Raw genomic sequence first — 11827 nt, forward strand, 5'->3', positions numbered from 1 at the left:
GTGTGGTAAGTCCAATAAATCAGATTGTAGGTGCTGGAGTCTGTTGAGGCTCAGGACCTGGCTATCACATTGTCAGTCCAGAGATTCAAATCCCCTAAATATATCTTAAACCCCAACATTAACTGCACCTCCAGCACATTAGCATAAAAGTCTTATGAAGGGAGATCCCATCTGAGTCCAGATTCATCACACATAAACACCATTTCCAAAGAGGGGCCATCTGCCCTGGTAGTTAACCCCATCGGCCATGACCATAACTCTCATGGGTCTCTTTAGCCTTCAAAGGAACCAATATCTGGGGGTTGTATCTGCTTTATCTGTCTCTCTGACTCTGCTCAGTTGTGCATGAGGGCAATCCTTCTGCCAGCCTCCAGACTCTTTTTTAGAAACTCGTAGCCATATAAACTCATTTCTCCTTTCCATTTCCCCCTTACTTTAGGTCAAACAGCATTTTAAAGTCATGTTATTTTATGTAGACATGGATATTCTGCTGATCCGCATTGAACCTTCCGTATAAGGTCCTTTTCCAGTTGCATCATCAGTTGGTAGTTGATAGTGGTCCCTCGTTGCCAGGGAGGCTCATCCCCGGGTGTCATGTCCCACGCTGGAGGGAAGGCATTGCATTTACATGCTGAGTTTGGCTTCGAGACTGGCCACATTTGAGTAACATGAAGGCTGACAGGAGGAAATTCCCAGGCACAATGTTGCTCTAGGCCTTGCTCTTATTTTAGGTTTATCAGCTCACAAGCATAGTCATTAGCATCAGGGGCTCACTGTTGAACCCTCACTCCCTCCCGGTCCCCGCCGCTGTACCTGGGAGACTGTCGCTGCTCCCCTAGGGACCACGACAGAGCACCACTGGCCAGGAACCCAGTACCCCCCCTACTGTGTTTTTTAATTGTTGCCACTATGAGTATATCCAATCATTACCATGCACCCTGGACATATGTTCTGTACAGCTCCCTGTCAGCCATATATCACCTGTCATTGGTATCCCATACCAGTATCCCTCCATTGCCATTGTTGAAACACTCTGTGATCCAGAACTCCCCGAAATTTGAAGCCCAATATAATGTCATGGTCCCTTACTAGGGAATGGCATATAGCGATGGGTTTAAAGGATAGATAAAGAACTTGGATAAAGTTAGATAAAGAACTTAGATAAAGAATGTTGATTTGAAAAAATTCCACATCCTATCCTTTTTTTTTTTTTTTCCCCCCTAATTATTCAGCATTTCTTCACAGGAGTCCTAGACCACAGCAATGCATATATATAATATACAACACTCCCACACATCCACCAGAAAACCTTTTCCCTTCCACAGTGATACTCTTACGCCCTATTCATATCATATTTACTTAAGGTGATGTACAGAGTCTGAGATATTAGCTTTCTAACAGGTAACATCTGTGCTTACATTATGGTGCATACTTTAGGATACACAGTTCTTTACATTTTTAGTTATCCTATGTTTTACATTATGGTTTACATTATCAGTCTGTCATCTCCTTTATGTTATGGTGTAATATTACATGTTTTATATCCATCCTTGTGTACTCTCCAGAAACTCCTCTCTTGCCCCCCATTTACTTTGGTTCCACACATTTAACGTCCATTTTCCCTTCCACCTTGGTGCCCACAGTGACAGCCAACCTCTGTTTCCTGAGGAGCCACTTCCAGAGATAGATGGAATAGTGTTCAGGGCCTAACTTGCTCAACTGCCCCAATGCCCTGGGAGCCACCCTTTCTCTCGAGGGATACAGTTCCCTCTATTTGATGGCATTAGTCCTCCCCAGGATGTGGGTCCACCCCCACTCTCACTACTTGGGATTCCACCCCATGGTGTCACCCACTCTGGCAGAATGAGCATTTAGACATTCCCCAGGAGCCCGTCCTGCATCAGACCCTCCCCTCCGAGCATTCTAAACAGGTAACCCTCTTTATTATATTTTGATATGATTTTCTCAGCATTTTACTCTCCACCACCTCCTGACCCTCTCCTGTGTTTGTATGCTACCCCTCCCTCCCCCCACTTTTGGGCAACGTTACCCATCCGTCCCTCCCCAGCCACCCTCAAACCCGTAAAGCCCCAACCAAAGGCAACCCCTTGCCCCCCTTTTATCTCTTCTTTGTGTTCATACTTACCACCATCTCGTCCTATAATGTACTTTTTAATTCAGATTATTTTTTAACAGATTTTTAAAAAATTTAGCCCAATAATATTCTTGGGCTAAAATCTTGATAGTCCCAAGAATTTCATGGTCATGGCAATTTATCAATGAAAGTAAAATTGAGGATGTGTAATAGCTAAATAGTGAACAATATCATTAAAAGAAATACAAAACTGTGTACAAGGAACTTTAGAAGAAATTCAAGGAAAGAAGGAGATAATCCTATGTCTACATCAAAAGATATCTGTCTATGGAACTCTGCTCCAAGGAAGACAGAAACACAGAGATGCTAGCTTTTTCTTTTCTTTTTATTCTGATTTTATTCCCTTATGAATCATTTCTTGTTTTAAACTATTCTGCTTTTCTCTCATTTGATCTTTAAAGTCTGAAACTAAAGATAGAAAAGTTATGCTTCGCTGCATAATACTTTTCTCCTGAGTAGTCTCAGTCCCATGCCTTGGAAATTTTTTCCTGTTCTTTCCAATTTAAATGTTTCAGAGTCACTAGAATTCGAGTTGAATGTAGGCAGGGACCTTATAATATCCCCATTTCCAGATATATCATCTGGTCCACCTAGGAAGGTGTTCAATAATGTTTAAAATATTGCAATAAATGAACCAGAAGAATGCCATTTAAAAAGGATTGTAGTGAATTGTAGACTAATAATACTGTATCATATTGTCCACCTAGAAAATTCTTCAGAGCTTTAAGTGAGAGGTATTTGGAAAACATACAACTAAACATTTCATGGTAATGTTTTCCCTACAGAAAACTGACATTTGATAAAACTCCAAACCTTGATTTCTGATCAAGTAGAAATGCGTAGTTCATTTTATACATGGCTTGTAAAAGGAGCTTAGAATTAAATTAGCAAAGTAGTCTGGAAAAGGGTAAGCATTTCAGTAACTGATTATTAGATTTAATTACGGTGTTTTATAAATCAAGTGGTAGGAGTTCAAGAGATAAGTAAATGATTTCTGAAAAGACACTAGCAAGCTGAACTGGAGGATTTTCCTATTCAAATGCTTTTAGTTACTTCATATTTTCAACTGTATATAGATAATGCCCCAGAATCCCTAAGAGAATTACCATGTGAATGTTACTTAGAACTTAGATGATTAATAGCAAATAAAGGGCACATGTGTTGGAAGAGGAATCTTGCTCCTTTCATTTGATTTTAGGCAATTATGCAATTAAAGTGAATTTTAGGAAAAGGTCTTGTGCTTAATATTCTTGTGACTGTTAATTTCATGTGTCAACTTGGCTAGGTTATGGTGTCTAGTTTTTTGGTCAAGCAAGCATTGGCCTGATTGTTACTGTGAGGATATTTCATGTACTTAAATCATCAGTAAGTTGATTACATCTATGGCTGATTGCATCCACAAGAAGATTGCCTTCAATGAGAGATGTCTCAGTCTCAACCCTTCTGGGAAAATGGCACTGAAGTAGGTAAGCAGGGCTAGACTCTCTCACAAAAACAACAGAGAAAGGGCAAAAAATCTGTCCAAGATTGAGACACAATAGATCAGATTGAAAATACATCAGAGGCATGTAAGAGCAGATTTGAATTGAAAGAAAGAATTTGTGAATTGGAGGAACAAGCAACTGAACTTGAAAAGACTGGAGAACAGAAAGAGAAAGGAATGAAACAGTGTGTCAGGGAATTGAATGACAATGTGAAATGCACAAACATTTGCATTATTGGTGTCCCAGAAGGAGAAGAGAATGGAAAAGGGGCAGAAAAAATGTTTGAGTAAATAATGACCAAAAATTTCCCAACCCTTATGAAAGATATATTATTATCCAAAAAGGACAACACATCCCGAACAAAATAAATCTGATTAGACCTACCCCAAGACACCTACTATTCAGAATGACAAATATCAGAGATAAAGAGAAGATTCTGAAAGCAGCAAGAGAAAAGCAAAGCATCACATATAAGGGAAACTCAATAAGATTAAGTGCTGACCTCTCATCAGAAAATACAGAGACAAGAGGAAAGTGGTAAAATGTATTTAATGTACTAAATAAGAAAAACTGCCAGCCAAGAATTCTGTTTCCAGCAGAACTGTCCTTCAAAAATGAGGATGAGTTTAAAGTCTTCACAGACAAACAAAAACTGAGGGAGTAAGTTACCAAAAGACCAGATTTATAAGAGATACTAAAGGGACTGCCTGAAAGGAAAAAAAAACAAGGGTGAGAGACTTGTGGAAGAGTATAAAAATGAACATTACTAGTAACTTAAAGGGTAAAAAGACAGACAATAGTAAGCTATGACCATTGAAAACCAAAGGATAAAATGGGCGAAGTAAGTAATGCCTTGAACATTAATGGATTGAATTCCCCAATCAAAAGACATAGACTGAGAGGATGGATTTTTTAAAATGTGAGCCATCTATGTGCTGTTTACAAGCTACTCACCTCAGATGTAAGGACACAACCAGGTTGGAAGTGAGAGGTTGGAAAAAGATATTCCAGGTAAATAGTAACTCAAAAAGAGCTGGAGTAATGATACTATCCAGACAAAATAGATTTTTAAGTGCAAAACTGTTATAAGAGATGAAGGTCAATAAATATTAATGAAAGAGGAAATTCACCAAGAAGAAATAACTATAGTAAATACTGATGTACCCAAGCTAGGCGCCCCAAGGTACATGAGGCACACACTGGCAAAACTGAAGGGAGGACTAGACATCTCTACAATAATAGTTGGAGACTTCAATACACCACTCTCAGCATTGGATATAACATCTGGACAGAGGATAAATAAGGAAAGAAAGCTTGAATAATATGATAAATGAATGAGACCTAACAGACATTTATAGAGCATTACACCCCAAAACAGCAGGATATATATTCTTTTCGAATTCTCATGGATCCTTCTCTAGGATAGACCATATGTTGGATCACAAGACAAGTCTCAATACATTTTAAAAGATTGATATTATACAAAGCTTCTTCTCTTAGCATAATGAAATGATGCTGGAAATCAATAATGGACAGAAAAAATGAAAATTCACAAATATATGGAGCTTAACAACACACTCTTAAAGAGTGGGTCAAAAGAAATTGTAAGAGAAATCAGTAAATATCTTGAGATTAACAAAAAGGAGAACTCAACATGTCAAAAACTATGGGATACAGCAAAAGCCGTGCTGAGAAGGAAATGTATAGCCCTCAATACTTACATTAATAAAATAACTAAAATTAAAGACTTAACTGCATGTCTGGAAGAACTAGAAAAAGAACAGCAAGCTAATCCCAAACCAAGCTGAAAGAAAGAAATAGCAAAGATCAGAGCAGAAATGAATGAAATTGAGAACAAAGAAACAATAGAGAACAAAGAAACAACTGGTTCCTTGAGAAGATCAAGGAAATCCAAAAACCCTTAGCTAGACTAACAGACAATAAGAGATGTCTCATCCAGTCAGTTGAAGGTTTTAAAAGGAGAAGTGGTTGTCCATCCTCACGTCCTTGTTAGTTGTCCTGGGTGAGTCCAATGAACTGGAAAGTGGGTGTTGCAACTCCTCTGAGGCTCAGGGCCCAGCTGGCACATGGACAGCCCAAAGATTCAAGTCTCTTGTACATAAACCCACCAACTCCAGTCTACAACTGCAAGCAAAAGATTCCCGTCCATCAGCCATATGGGATTGAAGCCCCCTCTCAATTAGAGGTGGAGTGGGCATCACCATCCCAGGATCCTCAGGATCGGGGAATAAAATATGTACTACAGTGGACTTACTGGTATTCTACTGTAGACTTACTGGTATTCCAGCAATGGAAGAAATTATATCATTGATGTGGAGACAGTGGTCACTGAAGGTGCTGAAGGCAGGGAGGGGGAAAAAGAGGTGTAATATGGGGGTATTTGGGGAACTTGGAATTGTCCCAAATGACGTTGCAATGACAGATACAGAACATTATATATCCTGCCATAACCTACAGAATTGAACGGGAAAGAGTGTAAACTCCAATGTAAGCCATAATCCATGCTTAGTAGCAATGCCCCAAATGTGTTCATCAATTGCAATGAATGTACCACAGTAATGAAAGAAGCTGTTAGTGTGGGGAAGTGTGAGAGATGTAGGGAGTGGGGCATATGGGAAGCCCTTATATTTTTGTGTGTGTAACATTTTGTGTAATCTAAGTATGTTTTTAAAAAATAAAAAATATATTAAAAAAAATAAAAGAAGTGTTATTTCAGCAGCGGAAAAGAGAATTCCTATCTCTACTTCACACAGCAAGCTTCTCCTGGGGAATTCATCAAAAACCTTCTTTGGAATTCCCATTCACATGAGCCAATTCTTTTAAAAATTGCATACTCTTTACATATATCTCCTGTTGGTTCTGTTTCTTCAGTGAACTCTGACTAATCCAATTCCCAAAGCAATTTCTGGACTCTGGGAATGGCAAAGACTATCAGATGCTCTGTAGGCTAATCCCATATGCCTTCAACACCCACAGGAGGAGACTTCTACTTTTGTGCTACTTAGTATGTATGTTTGAAGGAAGCTTCAAAATGGAGTGACCAACTCATCCCTTTTGCCAGGGCATTCCTGATTTTAAAACGAAAATCCTGTGTCCTAGTAACTGCCTCAGTCTCTGGCTAATCAAAATGGTTGGACATCCTAAGTAAAAAACTCATAGAAAACATACTTGCCCCTACCAAGGTTTCCTAATGCACCTTTTTCTCCCTCCAATCCTTTCCCAATTCCTCTACTGAAAACTTAAAATGTTTCTCCCTTCTACCTCAGCTGTCTTGTTGTGCAATTGTACACCAGGGTTTTTGGTTTATAGCAGAGTATCTATTATATTTGTTAAGCTTTAAACACTGCCATGAATTTATTATTTGAATTTTCAGAGAAAGTGATGTCTGTACATTCAAAGGCCTTCCTTCATTAGTTCTGAGCCTTTGTTATAGAGGGTCCTAGAATGAAAACAAAAACTATAAAATTATGCTTTATGTATTTGAACACAAAGGTGAATGACAGTTTTATGTGGCTTACAGATCCCTTCTTTTTTGGATTCACCCTCAGTTATTTTAAGAAGTTCAATCCCAGTTTCCCCTAGTCCAGTGTACCCCACAGTAGTAGGGCACACATACCATTGGAATTCAGGAAATATTTTTAGATGATTCACAGAAACAATATTAACTAACTTGGGCAATAAGAAAAATGTTTTCCTTTCAATTTTCTTTCAATCACACTAATATTCCTTAAAATCTCTCTTACATTTGCTAATCTTCCTTTATAACAAATGGTTAGTCAAGCCTTGGACTCAAAGTCTTCCACAAACAAGGATATCTAGTTTGAATTTAATGAAAATCTCTTATTTTTATTGTATTTATTTTCATGGCTGCATTTTACTTATTATAGGAGAAACTTTTTTTATTTATGGGAGTGATGTTAAGACATGTTCTTTTTAAGAAAAGGCATGTGTGATGGTTTGAAGCTGGATAGATTCCAAGAATACATGTCCTTAGAGCTAATCCGCTCTTGTGGGTATGAACTTATTGTAGGTGGGACCTCTTGATTAGATTATTTTAGTTAGGGTCTTTTGATTAGATTACTTTAGTAAGGCCTGACCCAGAGTGGGTCTTAATCCTCTTACTGGACTCCTTTACTACGGGATGAATACAAAGAAATGCAGAGAGAAACTCCCAGAAGCTGAGAGAGAAAGTCATGAGAGCGAGAAGCTGAAATCAATGGAACCCAGGAAAGAGAAAGTCACAGCAGCAAAGAGAAAGCCAGAGGAAGCCAGAAGCTGAAAGCAATGAAATCTGGAAGAGAACGGAAAGACCAGCAGATGTGCCCATGTGCTGTTTTCAGGGACAAAGCATTGCTTGATGATGCCTTGATTTGGACGCTTTTACAGCCTCATAACTGTAAGCTTGCAACTTAATAAACCCCCAATATAAAAGCCAACCCATTCCTGTTATATTGCTTTTGGCAGCTTTTAGCAAATTAAAACAATATGTAAATTTAAATAGTTAATTGATTTAAAGGAAAAACATTAAGGAATGATATTTGGCAAAAACCATGAAGGTGAAATGAGAATTACTGAAGTGTAGGAACCCTTGTCCAGGTAACTTTCCACATACTCAAGGCATCTAAAGCTCTCTCTCTTCCCCATTCCCATATACATACACCCATTTTCCTGAGGCAGAACTGAAAAAATGGCACAATATACTATGTCAAACCACTGAACCTCAGATTTCTTACAGGATTTAAAAGGAAAATACATAAGTCTCTTTTCTTTTCTCATGACGCACTAGTCTTCTCAACATCCACCAACAACCACCAACTAGCTCTGCACTTGAATCTAGCAGATTCCTCTAAATTCAAAGGCCTTGGTGTGTCCAGAACCTGAACTCATTGTACAGGAGAGCAGCCATGAGTTGTTCATGGTATTAATGTTGAAAGGATTAAAATGAACATCCTTGAATTTATTTGTTGAGCTAGCAGTTAAGAGCAAATAGAAACTTCAGATGGTGTTTAATTTTTGTAAATTTTTATCCTTTTTAATGAAAAATTTTTCAGACATCAAATTCAGATAAAAAAGATAAATCTGGGAGAGAGCTTTCATCAATAGCAGCCTTTTTGTTTTTATTAAAATAAATGATATGGTAACTTTTTATCTTCTAGTCAATATAAAACCGACAGCATGATATAGCATTCAATCAAATGATTTGGAAACATCATAGATCTTATCATGGATTGAAATTTGAGAAAGCTCTGTTTCCCAGAACATCAACTTCATCAAGATAGCTTCCACAACATCAATCAAGTATTTTTTAGCTTCTACTATGTACTCAGCTCACTTAGATACTGAAGAACATACAAAGAATGATAACTCATGGGCTCTTCTCTTAATTCATTTATATACAACTAGGAAGGCTATACTAACTAACCCACAAGAAATAATTGGACAGTAATAAATTGGAGTAATACTTGCATGCCAAGCAGAATGATAAAAATTTTATATGCAAAAGAAGTTACGTAAAGAAGGAAGAGGAAACTGAAGGTATAGTCCAAGAATTCATGGTGATAGGTATTTGCTCTTTTAAAGAAAGGTACCTTTTGAGGTGAAAAAAGGAAGGTGATGGTGTTCTATGATTGGGATCAAAATTAGAGCAAGATTTGGCATGATGTCAGAAATGGGTGTAGGGGGAAATGTAGGACTAGTGTGAGCAGCTTGAACAGAGCATGGTATTTGCTAGAAGTATTGTTGGGAGAAAATACTAGATATGTAGAGCAAGACCAAACTGTGAAAGACCTTGAAAACTAGTCTCAGGATTAGATCAACAAGAGGTAGAGAAACCATCCTCAGAGGTTTGTAGGGAGGATTAAATGAGATGATGTATTCGAATGGAAATGGTGTTTTAGGAATATTTGTCTAGAAGTAAAAGACAAGATAGACTAAAATGAGAGAAGAAAATGAAAGAACCACCTAGAAAGCTATTGCTATACTCCATGAGGCCATGATTAAGGAGGTGGCATCGAGGGTTAAAGAGAAAAGGCAAATCTGAAACATTTAAAAAGAAGAATCTAGTCGTTCATATTTTGATTCATTTATCATTCAATATTTATTGAGCCACTGCTATGTGCTAAGCACTGAAGCAGACACTTGCAGAATTGTGAGACTTTATACATAAGAAATTCCTGAAACGGAGATGTCAAAGATTTCTGAACTAGGAGATTAGAATAAAGGTGATATCTTTGAGACAGAAATGAGAATTGAGAAGGGAGTGGATTTTGTGGGGAAAGATAATTGGCTCCAATCTGGATATGTGAAGTTTGAAGAAAAGATGGATTGTTTATTACCATTTATTGTGCTGAATATTGGGCTAAAATCACAAGTAGGTGTAAGACAAGGTCTCTACCTTCAAAGATCTTAAACCAGGGAGAGAAGAAATTAATAAAATGGTAAATGGCAATACACAGTGACAAAAGCTAACCATCAAATAAGTGGTCAGACAACAAATACTGCCCAGCAAATGTGGATTCCTCTTCTTGGTGCACCTTAAAGACCAATTTCTGAGACATGGGGATGTCAAAGAAAGAGTTTGTTTGTGCAAGCAAAGGAGGTCACCTTAGACAGCCCAAAAATTTCCTCCTGAAACTGCATTAATTTTGATATTTTATAACATCAGGATGCTAATGAATAATTAGGGGAGGAGCTGACTCAGGTCCCTTTATTAATAAACATTGAGGGGTTGATCAGGAAGGGAGTGGGTACCAAACCAGGGTGAGTCACAAAGTTACAATCATTATCAGAGACCAAGGCCTCTGGGGGAGGAAGAACCTAATAAAGGTCATTTAGCTACAAGGTTTTTCATATGGATATTAGAGGAAGATGGTGTGGTTACCGTTTCAGTAATTTCAGAAAACCTTTGGCTGTTTTATAATTTGCTAGAAGTAAAAAGGCATCTATATAATGATTTAGTAATCATAATTATCTTTAATTCTTAACCTCTGCAACAGATTCAGAAGAGGAGAGTGAAATTGTGGTTGCAGTAGCCTGAATAGGCTTTGGGAAAGACATTGTACTTGTGCTGAATACAGAAGATCAGGTAATGAAAATAATGGAATAACTATTATTTGCAATTTACCGAGTGCTTATTGCTTTAATTTTCTGACTGCTAAAGTTAATACCGGGTGGTGGACTTGGCCCAGCGGTTAGGGCATCCGTCTACCACATGGGAGGTCCGCGGTTCAAACCCCCGGCCTCCTTGACCTGTGTGGAGCTGGCCCACGTGCAGTGCTGATGTGCACAAGGGGTGTCCCCCGCGTAGGGGAGCCCCACACGCAAGGAGTGCGCCCTGTAAGGAGAGCCGCCCAGTGCGAAAGAAAGTGCAGCCTGCCCAGGAATGGTGCCGCACACATGGAGAGCTGACACAACAAGATGACGCAACAAAAAGAAACACAGATTCCCGTGCTGCTGACAACAACAGAAGCGGATAAAGAAGACGACGTAGCAAATAGACACAGAGAACAGACAACCAGGGGGAGGGAGGGGAGAGAAATAAACAAATAAATCTTAAAAAATAAAGAAATAAAGTTAATACCATGTCATGTATTGGTTTAAACAACAGGGATTTATTGGCTTGTGGTTTTGAGGTTGGGAGAAATCCAAAATAAAGGCATCATCAAAGTAAGGCTTTCTCCCAAAAGACTGGTGTTCTGGGGCTGGCTGCCAGACATCCTTGTCCTTGGCTTTTCTGTCACAAGGCAATTCACATGACAGTGTGTTCCTTCTCCTCCGGTTCTGTTGACTTCCAGATTCTGGTTGCTCCCTCTGTGGCTTTCTCTTTCTCTGTGGTCTTCACTATAAGGCATTCAGTAATCGGATTAAGACCCATCCTGATTCAGTTGGGTCACACCTTAACTGAAGTAGCCTCATCAAAAGGTCCTGTTTACAATGGGTTCACACCCAGGAGCGGATTAAATTTGAGAATGTGTTTTTTTGTTTTGTTTTGTTTTTTATTAAAGTTAATAGATCACATAGAGTGTTACATTTAAAAAAAAAAATGTGTCCCATATAACCCATACCCTCCACCCCATAATTTTTGTAAATTGTATTTTTTTGAAGATACATACATCAAAAAAAGGTTACATTATAAAAAACATAAGAGGTTCTAATATACCCCCACACC

This window comes from Dasypus novemcinctus, chromosome 3 (genome assembly GCF_030445035.2).
Source record: "Dasypus novemcinctus isolate mDasNov1 chromosome 3, mDasNov1.1.hap2, whole genome shotgun sequence".
NCBI classification, from domain to species: domain Eukaryota; kingdom Metazoa; phylum Chordata; class Mammalia; order Cingulata; family Dasypodidae; genus Dasypus; species Dasypus novemcinctus.